The sequence below is a fragment of the Pipra filicauda genome, unplaced genomic scaffold (assembly GCF_003945595.2).
Source record: "Pipra filicauda isolate LSUMZ 115617 unplaced genomic scaffold, ASM394559v2 scaffold20_size4479445_pilon, whole genome shotgun sequence".
Classification (NCBI taxonomy): Eukaryota; Metazoa; Chordata; class Aves; order Passeriformes; family Pipridae; genus Pipra; species Pipra filicauda.
Window position 1 is genome coordinate 1,658,327 of NW_024104321.1, and position 25,348 is coordinate 1,683,674.

At 38.2% G+C, this 25,348-nt stretch overlaps 1 long non-coding RNA gene across 1 annotated transcript in view; it reads left to right on the forward strand.

The window, feature by feature from the left end:
* LOC120323195 overlaps positions 1-25,348 on the forward strand; it is a 70,607-nt gene that overhangs the window by 38,185 nt on the left and 7,074 nt on the right. The window contains exons 5-7 of the long non-coding RNA XR_005563434.1: positions 5,435-5,500; positions 9,048-9,172; positions 13,518-13,838. This is a non-coding gene — a long non-coding RNA (uncharacterized LOC120323195). The remainder of the gene's footprint in view (positions 1-5,434; positions 5,501-9,047; positions 9,173-13,517; positions 13,839-25,348) is intronic.

The following is a 25,348-nucleotide window of genomic DNA, read 5'->3' on the forward strand; positions in this document are numbered from 1 at the left end:
ACACTCCTTTATTTCTGCATAGGTAAAGACAGAACTTCAGAAGAAGTAATATTTATGCTACTTGTGTTACAGTGATGAACCTCAGCTTCTCTTTTAAAACAGAAAGTGTGAATATTCCTGTGGGAGTGAAGAATCTGCTATTCAGCCCAAGAAATGAAACAGTAAAGCCAGTACTAACAAAACTGTTTTGTGATGGTGACACAGAACAGGAGCAACCCATGAATAATACATTTTTGTGGAGCTGGTAATCAAGATATTGACAAAATGTGTCTAGTATTTCTGTCCCCTAACAGTGTCCTTAGACTGCATTCAGTTAGAGACTTCATCACCTACCATGGAAGTGCAAGGGGCTGAAGCATATTTTCCCCATTCCCTAATAGCTGCTTCTGACATCCTTTTGGAGGTACTCAAAAGCCTTCTTTTCTGTACTTGGCTATTATAAGACTTGTCTGTGGATGCATAACATTCACCTCAACCCCTGACCCCTGTGAATTTGGCTCCCGGCTGGAATCCTGGCAGACAGCGACCTGTCAGCAATTTAATGGAAGAATCCTGCCATCATCTGTTTCAAGCTCTCTGAACAGGAAAACGAGATGAGGGTTTCGTATTTCAAAGAACAATACAGCTCAGAGATGGTTTTTTAAATTGAAATTCTGGCTGTGAGAGTCATTAAATATAGTTCTGCTTCTCTTCTAGACTGTAAGATCAAACAGCACAGTTAATAGGAGGAATATTTGCTGACTTACAGTACATATACAATTTTTGCAGATCAGTTGGCTTCATTCTGCAACTTACTATAAAAAGGACATAAAAATATTATTGACATGTCTGGTTTTGTACTGAAAAAATCCTATGCTAAAACATTTTTTTCGCAAACTGTTTCTGAACATTTTCTTCATTGATATTTGGGCTCTAAAACTTGTTTTTCTGGAGTCTGTTGATAGGTGATTGAAGAGATTGCATGGAAAATTATCTCAGTTTTGACTTAGTGAACAGTATTTTATTTGAAGGATGTGGTATGAAAATTATTAATTTTCTCCATAATCCAGTCTTGTAACGGTGAAAATCCCATAAAAAGTTATACATAATCTAGGAGCATCCAAGACCACAATCCAGAAATCTTGACTTCATGCTCACTACAAAAGAGCAAAATTTTCACTAAATTCATTAGGGCATGGTCTTTCACCTTACGATAGAAATCACATTACAAAAAAACCCCTGCCCTACTCACGGCCTGTAAAAGGCAGACAGTTTATATCCAGTTTATCACGTTAGCTTCACAAAACCCAAGCCACAAAATATGGACCAGACAGTTTAATGCATCTGGGTACCTAAACTGAGAATTATTTAAACTTACAAATGATTACACCAGTATTTCTTCATAAGACATTATTTATCTTGTTTTCAATGAAAGAAATCTCCAAGCTAATGGAATGCTGAATGCTTTCTCTGTAAATTATCTGAAGATTAATTAGGAAATATTAAAAAATGCAAGATATGCATAATTTACATAACATATACCAAAAGAATCTGAAAATTTTTGAGACACAGGACTGTCAAGCATGAAGGACAATTTTGGGATATATCAAAATGGAGGAATCATAATAAATAGGTATGGGATCTGGTAAGAAACATGCAGAATCAAGTCATCACAGCACAAATCCTAAGAGGCTGTCTACTGCACAGAAAAAACCTCTGGATCATAAGAATTCATCAGCACAGTAATTTGGGGAGTCTCATCCAATCCATTGGAATTACCATTGCAAGGACCCTTGCAACAAAGATTTCTGGCACCGTTTAGTCTGGACTGACTGTCCTTTTCAAGAGGTTTGATTCCCTCTGTGAGAGCTACCCTCTGCAAAGACCCTATGAACTTGTTTTCTAAGTAACGTTGAGTGTTTGTGCAACATTTGACAGGAAGGAAAAGACAGGATTTAAAATCTTGATGTAAATACTTCCATCATAGTTATTGAGCACTGTAGGTGAAGCTGGTATTCTGGTGTTGCTAGTGCTTTGTGCCTCTTCACAAAGAAATAGAATCATAGAATCACAGAATCATAGAATGGGTTGGGTTAGAAGGGATCTGCTATAGGCAGGAACAACTTCAACTAGATCAGGTTGCCCAAAGCCCCATCCAACATGACCTTGAACATTTCCAGGCACTGAACATTCACAGCTTCTCTGGGCAGCTTTTTCCGGTGTCTCACCACTCTCATTGTAAAGAATTTATTCCTTATATCCTTATATATACCCTCTTTCAGTTTGCAACTCTTGCCCCTTATACTGCCACTTCAGGACCTGGTAAAAATTCTTTCTCCATCTTTTTTATAAGTCTCCTTTAAATATTGAAAGGCTGCATTAAGGTCTCCCTGGAGACTTCTTTTCTTCAGGATAAACCTAGAATCTCAAATACCCTCTAGAAACATAAAAAAAAGTCCTACTACTATATTTCAGCAAAGACATGATGGAGAAACCTGACTTGCTGCAATGTACAGAACTGTGGGATGAATGTCCTAGGAATCATACAAACATACATGACCAAGGACAGCAGTTCTGACTCACTTGAAGCTCAGATGAGTCCTTGCAGCATGACTCACTAGGTTTAGCAGAACAGTTCAAGCAAGGAGTTAAGCCTCTGCAGTGGAAATGTACATACAGAAGAAACCCTTCTAAAGAAAATTGCAATATCATAGCTGGGAAGTCCAATGATTTTAAGAACTACATGTTAGAAAATCAGTATTTCTACACTGTCAGAGTTTTCTATCAAAAATTTAGAGCTTAATAAATCCTAAGCCTGCTTTCTGATGTTGAGCCCTCACATTCTTTTAGGCTCAAGGTCCACTTTGCCCTGAACCATTTCTGTAGCTAAATTGAGTTTTGTCACCTCTAGGGCTTTAAAATCGGTCTTTTAAAAACGCTGAACCACCTACTAAGGAGTAGTGGCTAGGTCCTATTTTTCTTTGTGAGACTTTGTAACTAATGTATAATAAAAGTTCTCTTTCTGAGATTGTGTGTAGCAACTGGATAGAAGATCAGAGCTGCTACTGGAGAAATGCCATTTATAGAGGGTGAGAAAGTAGACTTGGCGAAGAGCTCTGGCTGTACCAAGTAGGTCCCACTGGCAGATGAAACTTTAGCAAGCTGTCTGAGTTATCTTATTATGCATCTGCTCCTCATAGTTTGTCAAGGCACCCGGGGCATTGGTTAGTCTGACAGAGCTGTGAGATTCAAGTTAAATTACACCCCAAGCCAGCACTATATATGCTGAAATAATAGTTCTTCTTCTCCTATTATGGGATTATTATGAGATTTAAATTCATGCATTATTAGAATTTGCTGTTCAGATAATGATGCTGTTTTAATGGGTTCGCTGAATAGTTTTCATGTAAGTTCTAGTTTCATAGTTTCTATACAGCATAAACAATAAGAATGGTATTGATAATGAAAGCTTTGCAGTAATTACTGTCCAAAAATGTTTATATTTTGAGAAGGTACTGCTTCTAGTGAAATTTTCAGAGTGGTTTTTTTTTCTTTTTAATATCTGTGCTGCATTTTAAAGCTTAATAAGTTTATTTTCTGAATCAATAATCCACCTTCTTCTGAGGTTGTGTGCTAAGTAAACTTATTTGTATTAAAGATGGTGACATTTTAACAAAGTTTGGCTGCAAGATTTGTTCAGTACTTTTGCCAAGTGAAGCAGCAGTATGCATCACTTGAAGAGTTCTTAAACATGCTTTATAAAATTTTTATTTTGGTGCCATGGACACCTCTCCAGCTGTTCTTTCCACTGTTTTCTTGTAGAGTGAAACAACTGTATTGGTTTGTAGCTTTGACTCACTTATTTGGAGAAATTAAGATATCCTTGAACGTATAGAATGGTTATAGAAGTGAAGTTTGCATTCCTGGCCACTGCTACTCCTCCTGGCAGCCTAATTCTTCATCAGAGCAAGTATATCCTTCCATATAAATTATAGAGCACATGAGCTCTCTCAATCCATCTAAACATATACCTTTGCTGTGGCCCCCCAGACCTTGAAACCTCCAGTGCTTTTCCCTCCTAAATGAGTGGCTCCTGTCATTCCAGTGCCCCTCACCATATGGGCCAATGTGCAATCCATTTTCAAAGCATCAACTTGTGCAGGTTGCATGGAGTTTAAAACAATCAAGAGTCAATTCACTCCTGGATGCTCTGTATATTGCTTTGACTGTGGCCAAGATAATTTCTGGCCTCACTGTTTCCTGGGAGTGAGACAGATTCACCAATATGCATGTTAGGGTGAGCTGCCAAAAGAATGTTAACTGGTGTTGAAGTGGTGCCAGGGAGCATGGAAATGAGCAAGGGGGCAACTGGCAAGTACTGGACCCTCCATATAAAAAATTAAAGACTTCTGTTTGCAAGCATGAAAAGAGAGTGTGAAGAGGTGAAGGAGACCTTTATCAAACCAAGAACAGGTGACAGTGCTCAGGGAAAATGGCATTGACAAAAGGGAGCAGTGCTTACTACAACTGAAGTTTTTTGTTAGAGGGCCAGGAAGCAGCTATTGGCTGAAAAGGAATCAGTCACCTCCATCATAACATTGATGCATGGCCGAGTGTGCATGCAAAGAAGTCACAGTGTTGTGGGTATCCAAGGGTGGTTAATATGACCTCTTCCCCTGACATGACCTAAGTTAATATGACCTATTAAAACGTAATTAATAACTTATTTCCCAGAGATTGTCAGGAAAATGAATCAGGTGCTTGTGGACATGATGAATTGTCCTTTGGGTGCAGATAAGATATATAGGGATAGAAAGAGCTCTATTTGATGACGTGAATTAATCATTAAAATTTATAGATTTTTGACAGGACATTGAAACCCTAAATTACATTAATTTGATACTCGAAAGATCAAATGTATAGAAAAGGAGAGTTCCAAACTTTTTTAAACATGAGGGGAGATATTATTTGTTAATTTCTTAGAGAAGATTAATTTAATCACAGAATCACAGAACAAAATTTGGAACTCTACTTTTCTATATATTTGATCTCTCAAGTGTCAACGACTATGCAACAGAATTCAGTTATAGGTCTGTGGATCCTTCTTTGAACAGTGACAGTCGCGAGATCTGTCTAGAAGTAGCCAAGAGGCCAAGCTAGCTGGGGTGAATATTATTAGGCAAGTCACCTAAGACTAGGGCAAGTGGGCAATACAAAGAAGCTGATGGTGGAAGATGAGCTGCCTGGGTGATAGAGGGTTAGATGGTACTGTGTCTCTGGATTGCTTGTGTGGCCAGAAGTTTTCTAGACTGAGGAAGTATCATGGTGGTTGACATCTGGGATGTGAATGAGCATGTTAAGATTTGTGATTTCTTTGCATTGAAATGATCAAAGACTAAAAACTGGAGGCTTGAAATCTTATTGTGTAAAAACCAATTTATATTCTGAACTCTAGGGGAGATTTCAGGATAGGACTCTGGATCCCACTGGATGAATAAAAACCACAAAGCAAATCACAGGGGTAAGTAGACACCCTACCAGGAACAGGAAAAAGTCCCACTCAGCAATCCAATTATGTTTAGGAGATCAAGAAGTATGGTGGTAATGTGAGACATGCCAAAAGCCAGTCTGAGCCAGACTTTGTAAAGGAAATTAAACAAATAGCAAAAGATTATTCAGCTGTATAAATAAAAAAGAAGACAGGAAAGCATAAGTGAGTCCACTACACAATAATGACAGAGCAGAGATTAAAGGTAATCTTGCCATGTCCTCAAAAGTAAATGAACACAAACTGATGCCCCTGGAGTCTTAATAAGAGCAATTTCTTCTGTAGGCTGGTGTTCATTAGCTGTCATTGGTACAAGAGTCAAAAACCTGATGTTTGTGTCAACACAAGTCTTGCATGGACCCCAGTGAGACGTTTATCAATCATTAGTAACTCTAATTTGTTATCAGCATAGGTGTAGAGCTGAGTAATATTGACATGAAAAGTCATCATTAACTTGACAGATAAGCGGCTCAATTGCAGTTGTGTAAAAAGAAGTGAAAGTTGGATTGAGGGGTTTTGGCTATATGTGTATTTGGCAAAATCTTACAAACTACAGCTATTTTGTCAGTGAATGGATAAATAACCACTAACAATGTAAATAATATGTACATTCTGAACTTGGATCTCTTTTTTCACCTCTGGTTGCCCTTGTTTGTCAATGTTGTTGTTGCATGGCAGATAGAGATGTGAGGCTAGATGGAGTGTTCTTATTTACTGAGTTTGCAAGATTTTCAGAGTGGGACAGCATTAACTTTCCCAATATCCAGAGTCAAATATGTCTAAAGTATTATATATTTCAATTAAACAGTGCTTACTAATTCCCTCCTGCAGTTTTTCAGTTGCATAGATACTGAACTGACACAAATAAGTTTGCCTTCTTGTAGCACACTTTGTATAGCAGCAGTTTTCAATGCTGAATCAAGTCCCTTTCATGGAGATAGTTTGAATGGAGCATTGCTAAAACTGATGTGGTGGTTCCTGTTACATGGATGTAGTGAAAAAGCCATATTGAAGAAGGATAAAGAATACTTTGAAAAGGTTTTTTGTACCTCTTTGTGAAGATGATTTACTGTCTTCAATGCATGAGCTCCTACACATCGAATCAATATCCAGGTCTGAATGTACTGGACTGTTGTCTCACACACAAGAGCCGGTGTCACCAAACCTGACCTTAAAACTGCTGAAGTGATCTAGAAAATTTCTTCCATTTACACCAGCTGACTTTTTGGTCTTTTAGAGATTGGAACAGGTCAGGCATGTAAAGTGTGGAGGAGAGAAATTAGAATTTCCAGTTTTCAGATGGAGTTAGGAGGATATAAGAGGTTTAATAATTGTCTGAGACTTCACTATTCCACTGAGATGGAACAGTGTGTCCAGTCTAGGATCCTATGCCCCCAAGCACATCCCTTCACTCAAATAACATGGTGTTATTAGTTCAAAATAGTTGACTGTTTAGTAGTATAGGCTAATCACAAACGAAGCACTAACACAAGCACAGAAATGCCACTTTAATGCCTGTACTGTTCCATCAGCATCCAATAGTTCCAAAAGGAACTAGGAAGCACAAACAAAGACACTGGTAGTTCTTTGGAAAACAATTCCTAGAGTACTTCAACTTAATACTGTGCAAAGGTACTCCCTCAGTGCAGTAGAAATGAAGATGACTTGAATGAGGTCACAGCAGCTCAAGTATTATTTCAAAGCCTGGATAGCTGTCATTTGAGGAAGTCTATACTGCAACCATCAAGCTGAATAACTCTGATAAGTCTTCAATTAAGATCTATCTGTAAGATATCTGAGAATTGAACTCAGATATTCAGAGACTCAACTGCAATATTTTATCCACAAGAAACAACTCTTTCCAGGAATAGGAAATTCTAGTATTGGATAGGAAAGGACTTACATAATAAGATGTCTAGCTGAGTGTTCATAGAGGAAAGTTCTGTTTATCAAACCTGATTTCCTTCTATGACAAGGTAACCCACCTAGCTAATAAGGGGACGTCAGTTGATATCATCTTTTTGGATTTCAGCAAAGTGTTCAATACAGTCTCTCACAGGATCCTTCTGGACAAATTGGTCACCCACACCTAAATGAGTGGCTCCTGTCATTCCAGTGCCCCTCACAAATTGGTCACAAATTGGTTGTCCAGCACACAGCTGGACAAACACGTCATGTGGTGGGTGACCAATTCACTCATGGGTCGAGCACAGAGGGTAACAGTGAATGGGGTGACATCAAAGTGGTGACCTGCCACTGGTGGGGTTCCACAGGGCTCCATCTTGGGTCCTATTCTCTTCAACATCTTCATAAATGACTTGGATGCAGGACTGGAAGGGATACTAAGCAAGTTTGCAGATGACACAAAGCTTGGAGGAGCTGTTGACTCCCTTGAAGGCAGAGAGACCCTCTCTGCAGAGAGACCTCAATAAATTAGAGGACTGGGCAATCACCAACCATATGGAGTTCAACAAGAGCAACTGCCAGATTCTACACCTGGGATGGGGCAACCTAGGATGTTTGTACAGACTGGGGAATGAGATGCTGGCAAGTAGAACTGTGGAAAGGGACCTGGGGGTCTTGGTCATTGGCAAGTTGAATATGAGTCAACCGTGTCCTGGGAGGCATCAGACAAAGCATCACCAGCCGGTTGAGGGAGGGGATTGTCCCGCTCTGCTCTGCAATGGGGAGGCCTCGTTTTGAATATTGTGTGCAGTTTGGGGCACTACATTATAAGAAAGGTATTAAGCCATTAAAGAGTGTCCAAAGGAGGGCAATGAGGATGGTGAAGGGCCTTGAGGGGAAGCCATATGAGGAGTGTCTGAGGTCACTTGTTCTGTTTAGCCTGGAGAAGAGAAGACTGAGGGGAAACCTCATTGCAGTTACAACTTTCTTGTGAGGGGGAAGAGGATAGCAGGCAGTGGTCTCTTCTCTGTGGTGACCAGTGACAGGACCTGAGGGAATGGCCTGAAGTTGTATCAGAGGAGGTTTAGGTTGAATATCAGAAAGAGGTTCTTCACCCAGAGGATGGTTGGGTGCTGGAACAGGCTCCCCAGGGAAGTGGTCACAGTACCAAGCCTACCAGAGTTCAATATTTATGAGGACCGCTTTATACTGCTTCTTCATGCAGCTTGTTCCTACTTAGCTAAGTGATCTCTTTTCACTCCTGACTTTTTGAAGGTTAGCAGGGCTTACACAGAGTCAAGGCCTTTTCTGCTTTTCACACCAACCCATCAGTGAGGAGGCTGGGGGTGCAGAAGGAGTTGGGTACAGACATAGCTGGGCCAGCTGACCCCAACTGACCAAAGGGATCAGATGGTGTCATGCTCAGTCTATAAAGCTGAGGAAGAAGAAGGAAGGATGAAACATTTGGAGTGATGATGTTTGTCTTCCAAAATCGCCTTACATGTGATGGAGCCCTGCTTTCCTAGAGATGGCTGAACACCAACCTGCCTATGGCAAGTGGCGAATGAATTCATTGTTTTGCTCTGCTTTACCTATTAAACTGTATTTATCTCAGTCCACAGGTTTTCTCGCTTTTCCAATTCACTACCCCATCTCACTACAGTGGGAGTGAGAGTTGCTGGCTGGGGTTAAACCATGACAATCCTCTTGGTGCCCAACATGGGGTTTGAAGGTTTTGAGGTAAGAGATTTGATTGGAATAAACTAGATGAAATTTATAGCTGTTATTGCTGTTTAGCTATGAATTGACAGGTTTTTATGCTTGCTAGGGGACTTGCTTGCCCTTATGGTAGTCTAGTGCTTCCTGGTGGCTGCTTCTTTTACTGCTGCTGCTTGCTGTAGTTCTGTGCTGCCTATCACCTTACCTATGCCTGGGAACATTTTGATAACAGCAGTAGTGATGCACCTGGTTTGGTCAATGACCAGGGCATCACTGCTGTTTCTATACTGCTGTATTGGACAGGCTGAAACTCCAGTGTGAACCTAAGCCGAAGGATCTGTGACCTGTGAATGAGCCCATGTGAGAGGACACCCTGAAGCGTCTCTGGTCATGAATAAGCCCACTCCAGAGGAGGTGTGTCTCTGTGCTTGCATCCATGCCACAGCAGGTGTACCTGTGAGGGACTGTGGCCCAAGGATAAATCCACATTTGAGAATGTCCACCTTGAAGCCTCTGTGGCAGTGGATAAGTCCATGCTGCATCAGGTATACCCCTGAAGAGACTGTGGCTCATAGATAGGGCTCTGCTTAGAGCAAGTACAATCCCAAGGGACTACACTCTGTGAATAAGCCCAAGCTGGAGCAGGGGAAGGGAGAGGAGTTCATTGCAATGTTAAACCCTAAGGTCTGGTCCAAAGGGACCAGTGGTGGAGATTGTAATGGAAATACATTTAAACTGGGGTAACCAATGATTTGAATTGCATGTTATAGGGAGTACTGTAGCAGGAACTACCTGAATCAGTGGAGGACAAGTCTTACAAGAAGCAGTGCAAGTGCAACTGTGGCCTGACCTGAGCTACTTTGGCGCCCAATAACCACACAACACACCACCTTCTGCCATTCTGTGTGACCACCAAAGAAATGTTTAATGTAATAAAACTAATTCCCAATTTAGGGCAGTGTAAACAGAGAGAACTTTCACAAAATGTATTTCACTTCAAAAAAAAAAAAGCATTAATAATCTATCTGAAACCACAAAAAGAAAACCCCAAACCAAACTACAAACGCACAATAAAATGCTTGTCTATTTATTATGTTCCTCCTTGGTTCTTTGATATGTTTTCTGTCTTGTACTGTTTTTATTTAAAAGTCAAGAACAGTGTAGGGACAAATATTTGTAAGTCAAAAATAAAATTGGGTAAAAAAGTGTAGCTGCTATTTAATTTGTAGAGGAATGGGCCTGCTGAAGTCCACAGCAGTATATGGTAATGTCTGCATTTCATCTTGTGCTTTTAGTGCAGAGCCAGTGACAAAGACAGGTTTTCCTCTGCTCACTTTCGCAGAAAACCCCATTAGAGTCTGTGTTTTCAGACAGAGAGTCATCTCTGACCATGTGAAACCACAACCATCTTTCTTTCTGTTAAACATTGACCTGTCCGCATTGTGACAGATGAACCGCACCTACCTCATAGCTTGTATAACTTTCTGTCCTTTTTTATCTTACTTCAGCAAATACTGCACCTGTGCTCCTGTGTTGTACATTCTAGTCCGGCATACACTGAGTGTAACAGAACCATTACAGGGATTTAAGTGTGAAAAGGTTGCAGAGAGTGGTAACATAAAATTTTCCATTCCTCAGCAATGAATGGGAAGAGGTTGAACACAAATAATGGTGTATAATATAAGGCACCTCTTAGCAGCTGCTGCTCTACCTTGAGTCTCCAACTTTGCTGATGAATTACCATTTTGTGTTGCTTGGTGTCCATCAACTTGCAGCAACTAGCTGTACTTGAGGCACTCTGTATTTACACTGAGGAACGTTTCAGCACCTGCATGTTAGAAATAAAGAGACACATTCCTCTTGGTTTTGGGATGTGATTGCCTTTTGTGTTCAGAAATCAAACACCAATAGCTATGTTTCAAGGAGATGAATTAGAAGTACCTTTCCAAAGTATAACTAACTCACATATTTTGCTTTCATTATTTTCTGTCAGCGTACAGACAAGCAGTGCTTCAATCAAGTGATACACCTGCCAAAGTGTAATACCCTGTATAGCTGAAATGTCTCCTCTAAGTTAATGTCTGCAGGTAGATTCCCAGAGTGAGGGCATGTATTCAGTTGTGGGGAGGTCTACGTTTTACCCCAGCCACAGTATGGAGGCATCCCTTACCTCCTTCTGCCTTTTAATATATTTTCTCTCCTCTGTCCAGCTGAGGAGGGCAGTGATGGAGCGGCTTTGATGGGCACCTGGCATCCAGCCAGGGTCAACCCACCACAAGTCCAATCTCACTTCTCCGCTGTGCAATGCAGTGCACAGTTTCTCAATACTCGACAGATCCTGGCAAGCCCTAAGACACCCTGGCTTACTTACTGACTTTCCAGCCTGCACTGACAACGTATTTGGGCCAATCTTGGAGTTCTAGGGAAACGAAGTAGAGGCAACAGTTCCACAATCAGAACTGGAGTGGATTGCAAAGCTGCATACAGAACTGGCTTCTAGTTGTTCTTGCAGTTCAGCAAGATTCAACCTTCTTTTCTACTATCTGCTCTTCTATCTCCTAGCGATCCGCCGCTGTGATGTACAGCTCCAGATGTTTCTGCAAAGAATTTTTCCGTTTCCAAGCTCAGTTGAAGGACATCTTGGATCATACTTTTGCTTTCTGTTATCAATTGCAACCCAGTATTGTAGATACTCTTCAGTAATTTTGCTTTTCAAAATTTCTCACAGTTTTTGAAGTTGTAATACCAGAAACCAAGAAGAGTGAATGAGGAAATAGGTTCTTAATTGAAGACAAAGGGAAGGTTGTTTATTGGGAAAGTTTTTGAGAAGTGGTCTCCACAGCCTTACATAAGCCACAACATCAAAGGATGTAAAGGACTGCAAGAGGCTCTCCAATTCCTGAAGCATTATCAGATCACATAGCTGACTGCTCATTGTAATCCAATGCACACTCGTCTGCAAAGGTCTCTCTCTTAGAGGCTCTGAAGATTTCCCACAAGTAGCTCATCTTTCATAACATGTGATTGACAACCTGTCTCTAAAAGATCTCCATCATGTATTTTCCTTAAGTCCCTTGTTAAATCAAGTGATTTCATAGTAACATGCTAGAGTTCATGGTGTCATCATTACTCTCATATCATATACTGATTATATTTGGCAATTGAAAGTCTGAAAACCATAATCAAGAAGCTGTATTTAAGGTAGAAATATTTTTATTCTTTTAAGCATTTCCCCCTAGGTTGCTTAAGTCTCTTCCAAAGAGTATTTCCTAGGAAGACACAATCTCTTTTTCTATGACTTCCCAGTACCAGCTGTGCTGGATCCTAAATATTCTTTGTATTCTTGACCTCCCTGAATTTTTTGATGAGTCCACACATCAAGCCCTGGAAAATATCATAGTTCTACAGACAATGACTTGATGAAACTTGTGGCAATAAGCACTGTCTGAACTGTGATGCACAATTTACCTTGTCTTTATACACCTTTCAGTTGATTCTTCTCTAGGCCACCATATGACCATTTTTATTTGTTTCCTAATTTTCTTAGTCACATAAAACATTTCTTTTGTCAAATGTGCAAATGAAAACACACAAAAGAATACCTTTCTAATCTTACTTGTCAAAAGATTTCTTAAACGCAGATGTTGGTGACATCCTGCAGAAAAAACTAAGCCAATGAAGGTGTATTGAAGCACTGTGAGAAACAAAACTGTGTAAACACACAAAAAATAATATTTCACAACTAATATTCAAGTACCACAAAAATATGTAATGTTGTAGGAAACTATTTGAAATATGCCTTGAGACACCTACCAAAAGATTGCTTGACAGTGAACAAGCAAAAAGAAAGGCAATTATACTTGCATACTCATTCAAAAGGTTGTAAAATTAGGTCTTCTGAATTGGAAACATATTTGATTCATATATTTTTCTATAAGAATATGAAATTAATGGTGAGAAATAAAAAAGCTACATGGATGGACGTAAATTATGACTCGAAAGTGAAAATTATGGGTATAGGTTATGTTCTTGATTCTGGAATATCTATGCATGTTATAATACCATTTGTTTTCCCATTGAATTCCCTGGGTTTCAATGCAATAACTTACAGGAAAAAACAGTATCCATTGAATCAGATTTTGTGTTGGAATTTCTCTTAGCCTCAGTCTGTTTAGACTGTAAAATAGGAACAACTTTCTTTCTTATTTTTGTCAACACAGAATATGATTTTTTATAGTGATAAATTCTTGAGAAATATTGGGAAAAGACTACATTATATAAAGATTCATATATGGAATTAATTGAAGTTTTGGTTGTTTTTTGTGATTTTTTTTCTTTTTCTTTTTTTTTTTTCTTCTTTGAACAGATTATCCTATCTCTGAAGAATATCTAGATCTTCTGGTATTGTCACATGCAGACAGTGAGTAAACCAGACTTCTTTGCCTCACTTTACCAAAAGACATTTTAATCAATTTATGTATGAACATACCTTGAGGATGGCATGAAAAACAACACATTACTGGAACGAAATAAAGACTTATGAACTGCCTAAAATAAATAATATATAGGGTAAAAAAATAAAGAGATTTTGACAAAGAGAAGAGGTGGAGGATGATCCTGGAAGTCTTTGCACAAAGAGACCCCTCTATCCAACCTAGCTGGCAAAAAAAAAAGAGAAGCACTTGAGGTGAGTCATCCATCCTTCTCCACAGTCTTGGCTTCTGCACATACGTAGGAACGAGTGCACATTTGTGACACAGGCAGAATGATCCACCTCACACCATGGGTCCAGCTATGACAGCAGTCACTGAACGCGCTCCAAGACTGAACATCAGGGAAGAAAATTATTATATCTGTTCTATATGTCAGGCTCATAGTGACACCCTGAAACATGTTAAACTTAATGTGAAAACCATAAGTGGCAAGTCTGTCAAAACCAGAACGAGTTATAAATTTTTTCAGTCAAGTAGAAGTGTTCTATTTTTTATTTCTCATGAAGTCAGGGAAGAGAGTCTGCTGGTTTGAAGAAGGGATTAAGTGAGACAAATGTAGTTATTAAAAATATTATACTTTTCTTTTGGATAACACTTCACAAACAGGCATATTTTACTGTATTAGTAATCTTGTATTAGAAAAATAGGTCGAACTCTTAATAAGGGTCTTAAGACAGATTCTTTTTTCACTGTATTTCAGCTAAAACATTAAGCTTTGTGTCTTTTTATAAGTTTTATGGCTCCTAGTTAAAAATACATACGCCACTTCCTCTAACCATAAGTGAGAAAAAGCAACAGTCTAAAAGGCACGTTTCGACTATAAATCCTCAAATAACTGACGTTTAACACTACCAAAAGTAAGAGGAGGGCCAATTTCAGCTCACGGGACCACAAACTAAACCGACAAACTGTCAGAGCCTGCTGTGCGCAGGAGAGCCAGGGGAGGATGTACAGAGGCAACGCTCACCTGTACAGAGTGCTGTACTTCAATCACCTTGCAGATAAGATCAAATACAGCCTGAGCTGAGTTCCTGGTACAGCCTCCTCCCCTGGGGGAGAGAGATTCAGTTCTTACACTTGCACTTTGAGGTGAATGAACTTGAGGAATTAAGAAGTTGTTACAGTCTTTAGGTAGTGGGAGTCTAACACTGGTGGAAGGAAGGCACGTACTTCGGCTTGGCAAGCCTGTGTGCTGAGTGATTGTGAGTAAAGAGCCAGTCGGGAACTTATAGGGTTGTGATTGTGACCATTTCAGCAGGAGTTTTCCTTAGAGGCATAAAAGCTTTGTTTTTATTCCATGCAGCTCTTAAATTCTCATCCACCTCAGCAAAAAAGTACATATAAACTCAAATATATTTGACTGAAAAAAATAATCCATAGCAAATTAAGGGCTGTTGGAGTAGTTTGGTCCAAAAAACATTTTAAGGTTCAATAACTTTACATCTGCTATGCTTACTGTTGTGAAGTATTAAAGAATTAATCTTCGTTATAATGCTGCCCATAAGATGAAATATCAACTTTTTGTTTGTTCAGGGCAATTACTGAACAGTAGTAAAATGATACCTATGCTAAGGCTGACCTTTTATTCCTCATGATATCTACAGATCATTTCAGCTTCATTTTATGCTGCCTGATTAAAAGAAGTGTCTACTACTATTTGTTTATCTAAAGAAAGTGTCTGACCACTCCTAGAAAGGGCTGGTTTCCATTCTTCATTCCATGTATGCTTACAGGAACTAGTTAAAATCTGGAAAAGATGTTTCCTCCTTGCAAGTGAAAAACTAGTGTGCAGGGAGAGCAAGTGATTAACTGAAATAACTGAATCTGTTTCAAAATGGGCTTAAAGTCTAAAGTCTACATACTGAATTAACCATAAAATCACTAATTTGTCTAAGCTAACTAAACTTAGGGTAAATAATTTATCATGCAATTGCCAACTGGTGCCATTATCTAAAAACGAAAAAAGGCTAACAGTTTTGGGATAAGATACACTGCTGAATGATTATGATTAATGTTATATTTGTTCTGTTTTATTGCTAACATTGAGGCATGTATTTATTATGTAGCATTTTTTAACAAACCACAGAATCCTTGATCTGAAAGGGTTTTAGAAAATTGCACATTCTGTCTCCCCGATCCAAAGCAGTGTTAACTGTACTTGTGTTGTCTCTAGATAAACATGCACATCAAACTTCCAGTGGTGAAAATTTCACAGCATTTCCAGTAACCTATTCTGTTGCTTTACTAACTTTACATTACAAAGGTTTTCCTGGTATCTAGCCTGAACTTCCCTCACTGTCTTTTAAAAATCTATTCATTAAGAATGTTTTATTCTGTATCCTACTGCAAATTTTTCTAGTGATTTATATACCAGTAATTGCCATGCTTTCCCTCCAGAAACCTTTTCTTCAGGTTGAACAACCCAAATTCTTTCAATCCTTGACACCTACACACAGGTTGAACAACCCAAATTCTTTCAATCCTTGACACCTACACACCTAACCATTCCTGCTGATCTGCCTTGGGCTTCCTCCTTTTGATCCACATCCTTCCTGAATATACTCCAAGAGAGATCTCATTGGAGATAGGTAAAGAGGAAGGACTGCACATGCTGGTCAAAATTAGGGTTCACCATAGGAAGCTGTCTGTCTGTCTATCTCAGTTAGCTATCTTTTTCCTTATTAGTTTTGTCACTTTGAAAGCCATCCTGTAAATGCTGGTGCATGATAAAACTGGGGGGAGATGGGGTTTTGTGAGGAAAAAAACTGTCTTGTATATAATTCACTTACAAGGCTGAGTGGGTCCTACTCACATTTTTTATTGTTGTTTAAGGCAGCGTTTGCACAAATACATCTTTGTTTCCAAGGCCGCAAGCAATTTGCAATTAGCCTCTGTGACTGCTAGCTCTGGAAACCAACCAAAAAACCAGTTCTTTTTAAAATTCTAATAATGAAATGGAACCTAGAGTACTGAGAATATTTTATAAATTATACTGTGCCCTGAAGTGTTATTTGTCTTCATGGCTACTATACATCACTCCTAAGTTATCCCTCTCAAAGTTGCAAAGATAAATGCCTCAGGACAATAGTTCATTATATTCTCTCTCTAGGTATACCTCATATAAAATAGAGATGCATTACCCAAACATTGCCTATGGAAGACAATTTGCAAACAGCTGCCCATTTTTTTAGAAAATGCAAAGTAGCAGTGGCAGAGGGACTAAGTCTACAGGGTCAGAGGTGAAGGCCAGAAACACCTCTAATCTAGAAGAGCTCAAATACTTGGCTCCTGCAACTTGACAATGGCCAAATTACCTAAGGTGGGACCCTGAGCTTCACTGGTTCCTTGAGATTTTTTCTGTTTCTGGTGTAGTATCTTACTCTCAGGGATGGCATGTTTTCCACAGTCTAATTAGAATTTTTCTTTTTTAATGGAGAACAATATCAAAGAAAATACCATGTATGTAGCAACAGCTCTTTGATGCTCCATCCCAAGGCTATAGTGTTGGGAATGGAGAGAAGGAAGGAAGGATAGGTTAGATCGCTGCAGAGACCAGCTGTCTCCTGGAAGACAGTGAAGCTAACTGCTTCAGTGATCTGTGGACCAAGTCAAGAAGAAGATGGACACAAAATATGGTGAATGATGAGCAGAAAGCACAGCAGTCAACTTTCTTTGGAATAGGAGAGCTAAAAGTTTGTCAAGGTATAAGCACGTATATGCATATCCCATGTTACTAACAAAGGTGAACAATGTTTTTAAATTCACATAACAGTTCCTACAGATCTCCATTTTTGTTTTAGTAAGTGAATATTGTTACGATAGATTGTTCCAGGACTGTTCCAGGACTTCCTTCATTTTGTAGAATCTCTGATGAAACCATATACACATGGGAACTTAAGTGATTGTAATCAAGACATTACCTTTTAATGGGTTAATTTTCAGGCATCCAATCCTACAGTTTCTAAATTAAGACCAAAAGGAAGTGCTTCAGCTTCAAGAATTTCAGCATATTTTAATTCTTCTAGAAAAACAGTACTAAGGTAGAAAACAGACTTTAGTTTGCAGGGTGAAACAAAGTGAATTTAGACAAGATCTCTAATTATGTGAAATGCTTATTCATGATGTTTTCAAAGGAAATGGTACATCAGTACTTCCATGGCATACTCAGTACAACTCTGAGGATTTTATTTTCTGTTAAATAGTGAGTTAGAATGTCTACTTATACAAGTTCTGATACAAGAAAATTTCTTTTGAAAAAAGGGTGTTTTGGATCTAATATTCTTGGTATTTTGGATCTAATATTCTTAGCCATGTTCAGATGGCTCTGGTGTGTGTAACCAGGATACTCTTTTTATATGCCCAAGACATATTTGGACGCAAGGTTACTACAACGGAAAGTGATGTATCTTGCAAAAATTCTTACCAGCAGTACTTCTTTTAACACTAGCAGTTGTCTTTATTATTGTTCCTATTTGGAATCTGCATCAAGTTTACCTTCTGGATTAGTACATTCACCTCAATATAATTTTCCACAAATAAGGAATACATGTATATTTAACATTAGCCATTCAGCAAGCTTTTATTTTTTTTCTGATTACAGCACTGTAATGTCGGTTAACAACTAAGCAGAAAAAACAGGAAAAGAATACTTATATCAATTATAATCAGAAATAATTTCAAAATCGAGATAATTGTTTAAAAATTGCAAAACTTTGTTGTAAAAATCTGCATATTTTATTTGACTACTGTGTATGGGAACAGCACAGAGGAGTGAGCATTTCTGTGACAAAATGTCTTCAGTATGAGAGAAGACATTAATTTTTTAAAATATATTGTCTTTTTTGTTGTTGTTGATGTTGTTTGTGATACCATTTTATCTCAAAATACCTTACATAAAACAGCTGAGTGCTTTCACAGCTGAGTGCTTACATAATACAACATTCATTTTTTCAAATATGATTAAAATACATTTATTTGCATGCAGGATGATTAATAGGTGAATCTTACACCAAAGGAAAACAAAAGTAGAATCCTGAACCATGTCATATCCACAGTCTAATTCCAGCCTGTCAGATGATAATGTTGCCAAAAGATTTATGATTGATGCTCTGTCTTCCTCTCTAGTTAGTACACAAAATCACTATGGCTTTTAAGGAAGAATCATTCCAAATAAAGTAATCATTTCAGTAGGGGTGATAGGTTAATACCATCTCTTCCACCACAGAAATCTGTTTACCTTTCCTGATATCTTATGTGGAACTCTTGCCAGCACCTTCAAGATTTAGCAAAGAGGATATTTTGCTGGGTCAAAGACCCAGAGATTATTGTGCCAGGAAAGGTATCACTATTTTGCTCTCTCTTTCATTTCCTCTTTCTTGCTATTTTGATAGCACCTTCTAAATTAGTAAATATCTCACTTTAGGGAGCAAGCTATATGACCTGAAATGTATTAGTCTTTTCCAAACTGAAAATGCTAAAGTGCAGAAGGAGAAAAATTTTATTTCAATACACTATCTCAGCTCTTATCCAAGTGTAAAACCTGCATGAAAAGTTGATATTTACAATTTATTGTCCATTTAACCACTGATCACTTTGATGCCATAGTATACTCTCCAGCAAGTGGACTAGACTGCTTGGAGTCAAACAGCTTTAACAGTGTGATTGTAGAACAAATCAGGATCAAAACCTTAGCTCATATGAAGTGAGAGAGAAAAAGCAATTTATCTTCATTCCCTTCAATTCTGTACAGTACTAGGAACACTTAACTTTCTTGTTTGAGGATCTTGAGATCTTGAGAGCTTAGCAGCTACTAAAGGTCCAAGTAAAGTAGCTAAACATGCTGAGGGTGTGAGGATACCCCAGACACAAATGTCCAGAGTGGGCATTGACCAAATCTTTGAATAACTGGACAGTCTTTTTGGGGATCTGTGCAATGTATATGTTTCTTGAGGATGTTCCTGCGAGCAGATTTTTTTCCATTTCCTTTCTCTGCATGCAGCCAACAGGAATACAGTCCTCTTTCAAAGCAAAGAAATACTTTGTGATGGGAACAGAGTCAGAGTTAGCAAAGATGTTACTGCCTTTTAAAATGTAGTTCCTGGCACTTCTGAGTTTTCTTAATGAATTCTACTGTGGGAAACAGTCAGAAGAATTGAGTAGCAAAGGAAGGGGAGAAATCTTCCTGATCACAGATTCTTAGCAAGCTGGAAGAGCTCCTAAGAAGGATTTTACACTTTCTGGCACATTTCAGATACTGTAGATCTGACATGCTTAGCATCCTAACATGATGGTGATTTTCTGCTTTAACTCCTTAAAAAATGGGGAAAACATATTGACTTTGTTCAAATTAGGTCTGCTTAATAATCTCTACTGATTTGCTGCCATGTTTACCCCTGATATTCCAGTTTCTGAGTAGCTGCAATGAATTGTCATAAGGTCAACTAAATGTTTTCTTCCAGCACCAATTAAAAGCACATAACAAAAGCAACCAAAATAAAAAACATTCTTCAAGCATAGAACATCTTCTTTCCTTTTAGAAGATATTTTTCTCACTTTCCTTGAGTACAGATTTTTTAACCAAAACCTTACTGACCTGAAGATCAATATAGGTAATAATTTGCCTGAGAAGAGTGAATACTTTAAAGTTCTGCATCTTCCTAACCACTGGGATTTAAAGTATCTTATTCCAATAAAGTGGGTTCATAACTGGATTATGTATGGAAAATCTATTACTGGTATCCTGCCTTAGCAGAGATGTTAATATAGACATATTGGCAGGATAGCTGACTTTCCATAATGGAGAAATTGTTCAGGGCAATGACTGGATTGGCAAATATAAAAATGTATCACCTTAGATAATTTAGTTTTATTGTTACTATTATTTATGTTCCCAGATAACAATAACCTAGATCCATATAATTGAAATAAATGTATAAATTAAATTTACTTTAAACTCTTTTCTGCCCTTTTTTTTTTTCATTTTATTCAGCTTGGCCACTGAAAATAAATGGCTCAGTTTCTTTTTTTTTTTTTAATAGTAAACACAGTGGAGTCAAATATACAGAAGTTATTGAAAATCCTGTGAGATCACTTTAAACGTGTACAGTCACCACTTGTAGGCATTATTAAATACCAGAATTAAAAATGTAAAATATTTAATAGCACATTAACATGCTCTCTGTTTCCTACATGTGTATCATACATATAATAAAAAAGCATTAGTATTTTTATTTGTTTTCGTATGCACATGCAGTACAATACCTTGATTTATTTCTGTCTGATTTGGAAGAAATTTAGACTTCTGCATCAAAAAATAATGTATATATATATATATAGCTATAGATAGAAAAACTTGGCAATGACAGCATATGAAATAATGCATCTGTTTCTGATGCAGTGGTTAGTTATATTTCAACAAACGCACACATGCACAATAAGTTATAAATATAATTATGAAGCACAATAATCAAGAGGAAATATCAAGAGGTCATCCCCTTAACATGGATGATCTTCTGATTGTTTTATTTTCAGATCTGATAAACTTCTTTATCAAAAATGTTTATGAGATAGCTTCATATGTTGTAAAATTATCAAAAAATATTAAAAAATGCGGAATGTTCATTGCATTTTTTCTACAGACAGGAAATGTATAGTAAATGAGTTAATAGCAAAATTAGGTCATCACACATAAGCATACGTGGAGAAAAACTATTCTGAACCGTGAGTTCAACTGTGTAGATCTGCAACATCCATTGCACAAGAAATTCAGAGATTTTGAAATTTTCTTTTGTTTTGGCTTAGAAGAAAAACCAGATATTTCTGGATCTTCTGCAAAATGTCTCTCAAAATTTTGCAGCTCAAGAAAAAGTTACATTGCAATTGCAAACACTCTTTTAGAGCAGTAAAATAAGGTAAATTTTAAAAGAATTATCATTTCAGAGAGAAAAAAAATATATTCTTCATATATGAATATTTACAGAATTATTGAGACTCTTCATACCTCTTCCTCAGTGTGTTTTGTTTAAAACAGCTGTATTTTTAGATAAACTTTTATTTTAATGCATAAGGCTTTTGAAATGTTTCCAGCTCTCATGAGTACACCTCTAGGGTGCCTCTGACTGTAGATTCCAGTCTTTAACTGTACGATCTCTATAGGTTATTTTCCCACTGGAACTATATGTCTCTACCCTTCAATACTCATAATTTTTGTCTTCTGATTTTCATTTGCATTCCAATAACATGGTTACATATTGGCCAAAAAAACGCATGAAGCCTCTGTGTACTTGCTGGGAACAGGACAGGGTGTACATTAAATCAAGAATTCTGATTTTTGGTTTATAGGCTCCAGGAGAGAACAGTTTGAAGTTAACAGATCACTTTAGATTAGTGGGTCCCAAATTTTTGTGGTAAATGGATCACTGTGAGGCATCAAGCTTCTCACCATCCACTCACTATGCACCCTCACATCTGAATTAGGGGTGAAAGCACTGCGGAAGCGACATTATTCCGGGGACCCGCTGCAGACCACGATTTGCTTCCACAACTTCCACACATGAGTACAGGCATCTTAGAGACACCCATACCTGAGGACTGGTGATGGAAAATATCAACCAACCTCTGAGGCTAAACTTGCCTTCCATTGCCCAGTTGTTGCCACACACTGGTAGAAAGGGCATGCTTTCCTTATCTAGGGAACTTGCCTTTTCAGCCTGGAGAAGGGAATGCTACGAGGAGACCATATAGCAGCCTTCCTGTACTTAAAGGGGCCTACAAGAAAGCCAGAGAGGAATTTGTTACAAAGGCGTGTAGTGACACGACAAGGGGAAATGGATTCAAACTGAAAGGTTTAGATAAGATATCAGGAACAAATTCTTTACTGTGAGGGTGGTGATGCACTGAAACTGTTTACCCAGAAAAGTGGATGTCCCATCCCTGGAAGTGTTCAAGGCCAGGCTGGATGGAGCTCTGAGCAACCCGGTCTAGTGGAAGGTGTCCCTGACCATGGCAGGGGGGTTGGAACTGGATGATTTTTATGGTCCTTTCAGCCCCAATCATTATGATTGTATTTGATAAATAAACACTGGTAAATGGGTAACTGGGCATGTTCAAACCTCTGCACCCTCTGCACTTCTTCCCACCATGAAACCCTCCCTCCAAGAGCTATATCTCCTGAATTGGCACAGCTGGAAGTTGAAATCTTCCCCCAACTTTCCCCACCTGCAGTGGGGCAGGCTGAGGGGCTGACTGCAGGGATGTTGTAGGTAGTGGGAGTGGAAAAAGCAGTAGCAGGAATGGAGTGCACAGAATTGCTCTTTTTTCCTTTCTACATCTTGTGTCTATTTGTGGCTGTAGCTGTTAATTTTTACCCTTGTCCTGCTCCTTCTGTGGCTTTTGGGGAATAAAGTAATATGGACTGCATTAGCAATTAGCCAAAGACACAGTGTGAAGGTGTCCCAACTTGCTTGAAAGGGGCCAAGTGAAAATTTTCACATTCTGAAGCTAATGAGGAAGACAAGATGGGAGAGAAAACTGCTTTTCCGTGTAGATCCTTTGTGAACCTAATAGGATGACAGACCTCAGAGAGGGTGCAATACTGATTATTTTGCATTATTTTGCTTCCTTTTTGCTTTCTACTATCTGAAAATAAAAAGGATCACATTTCATCTTCTCAACCTATCCAATTTCTAGTTGTAGAGGAATCTCAGAGGGGGTTCAAGTAGCATGATAAATACTATAATTTGAATAATCTTTTTCCTTGCATATATTCTTTTATTTCAGTAATTAATAGTTAAGGCATGTAAGTAAGTAATATCCTGCTATACTTAGAGAAGAAGGAATAAAGAATTTATTACATGCAATGCAAACCACTTTCTATGGATAAATACAAGCCTGCCATTTAAGGCTTCTTTGCAACATTTATTTCCAAGAGTTTGTAAAGATTTGTTTTGAGTGGAGCAGGACAAGCTTTCTCTTCCTCCATGCCTGCCCAAAGGAGAACATGTTTCCTCTTTCTATCTATTATGACCTTCTACATAACTGCAGAGTATTTTCTCTTTTTTTACCCTGTCTTTTATACATAACAGCTGAAGATGGCACATCTGCAATAATACTTTTGCTGTCATCTTTCACCTCCATTTTTCCCTCAGCTTGCCTGTTCCTGTGCTTTCATACATTGGAACCCACTGGTCTGGCACATTTACCTTGTGTGTTTGATTTATTCTCTGGGGGCACTGAAAAGGCGGAGAGCAGAATTCAGTTCTTCTTACAAACCAAGGATGAAAGCAATCCACCCTTGCAAATTTCCTTCTGAGTGGGATTCAGAAGATTGAAATACTGCTTACTAAGTACGGGAATTATTATTTTGCCAACAAGCTTGTCTAAATTAGCTGGAGAAGAAAACTATAAAATAAAGCTTAAAATGTTTGGTTTTGTCTTTGGAGAGGAGGTGGAAGCTGCATAATTTTTCAATATTACCATTTACTCCCCCAGAGGTAAGGTTAGATCAACATTTGCAGTTTAAACTCCTGTTTCCAGAGGTTAACAACTCAGCTGTAAGGCTTCAGCCTCAGTTTAACATTTGGCAGAGTTGCTGCCTTAAAATAGTACCTCTGGTACATATATATAATAACTTTTCCCAAAGGGTCTCAGAGCACTTTAACACACTGAACTGTCTAATGGCTTGTTTCATCTATCATCAAAATGCAACTACTTTTGGGGTGGAATACAGTTTCAGAATGAAGAGATCTATACAAAACTTTAAGTAAGGGAGGAATGATAATGCTTGCAAAATTTAGAATACTTTGGTTTTGCTGGTATTTTAAGTGAGTAACATCTGCCCTTTCTCTAGAAATGCTTTTGTAGTCACAGATATAGTACAGCAATGACAAGATTTGACATTGTATTGAAAGGACAAAGACATTTTTATATACTTTAAAATCTTCCAATCATTCCTACTTGCAAAGCCTTTCTATAAGATTATGCTCTTATTATCTAACTGTTGCTTAACCACAATGGAACATTCTTTAAAGTACAATAAAATTTAAATCTCAGATTAAGCTAATAAAAATTAAGCATAGCTATAATTACCTTAGTACTTCCTTCTAAAGATTCAACATTTTGGCACTGACATGTGAAAAAAGGAGATTATTTGTCATGTTGCTACTTCGGCAGGACAAATTCATAGTGTTTTTCTCAAGAACTTGTCAAGACAGACAGCAGTGATCAAAATATTAAAATCCATACGCCTGAAGTTAGCATTTGGTTCACTGTTGTGCTGGTTTGGGCTGGAATAGTGTTAATTTTCTTCACAGTGGCTGGTATGGGGCAGTGGTTTGGATTTGTGCTGAATACAGTGATAATAATATAAAGATGTTTTTGTTATTGCTGAGCAGGGCTTACATAGGGCAAAGACCTTTTCTGCTTTCTGTACTACCACACTGGCAATGAAACTGGGGGTGTATGGGAAGATGGGAGAAGAAACAGCCAGGACAGAGACCCAAATTAACCAAAGGGATATTTCAGATCATATGACATCATGCTCAGTATATAAAGTGGAGGAAAGAAGGAGGAAGGGGGGACATTTTGAGTGATGCCATTTGTTTTCCCAAGTAGCTATTACGTATGATTAGGCCCTGCTCTCCTTGAGAGCTGAACACCTGCCTGCCCATGGGAAGCAATGAATTAATTCCTTGTTTTGCTTTGTTTC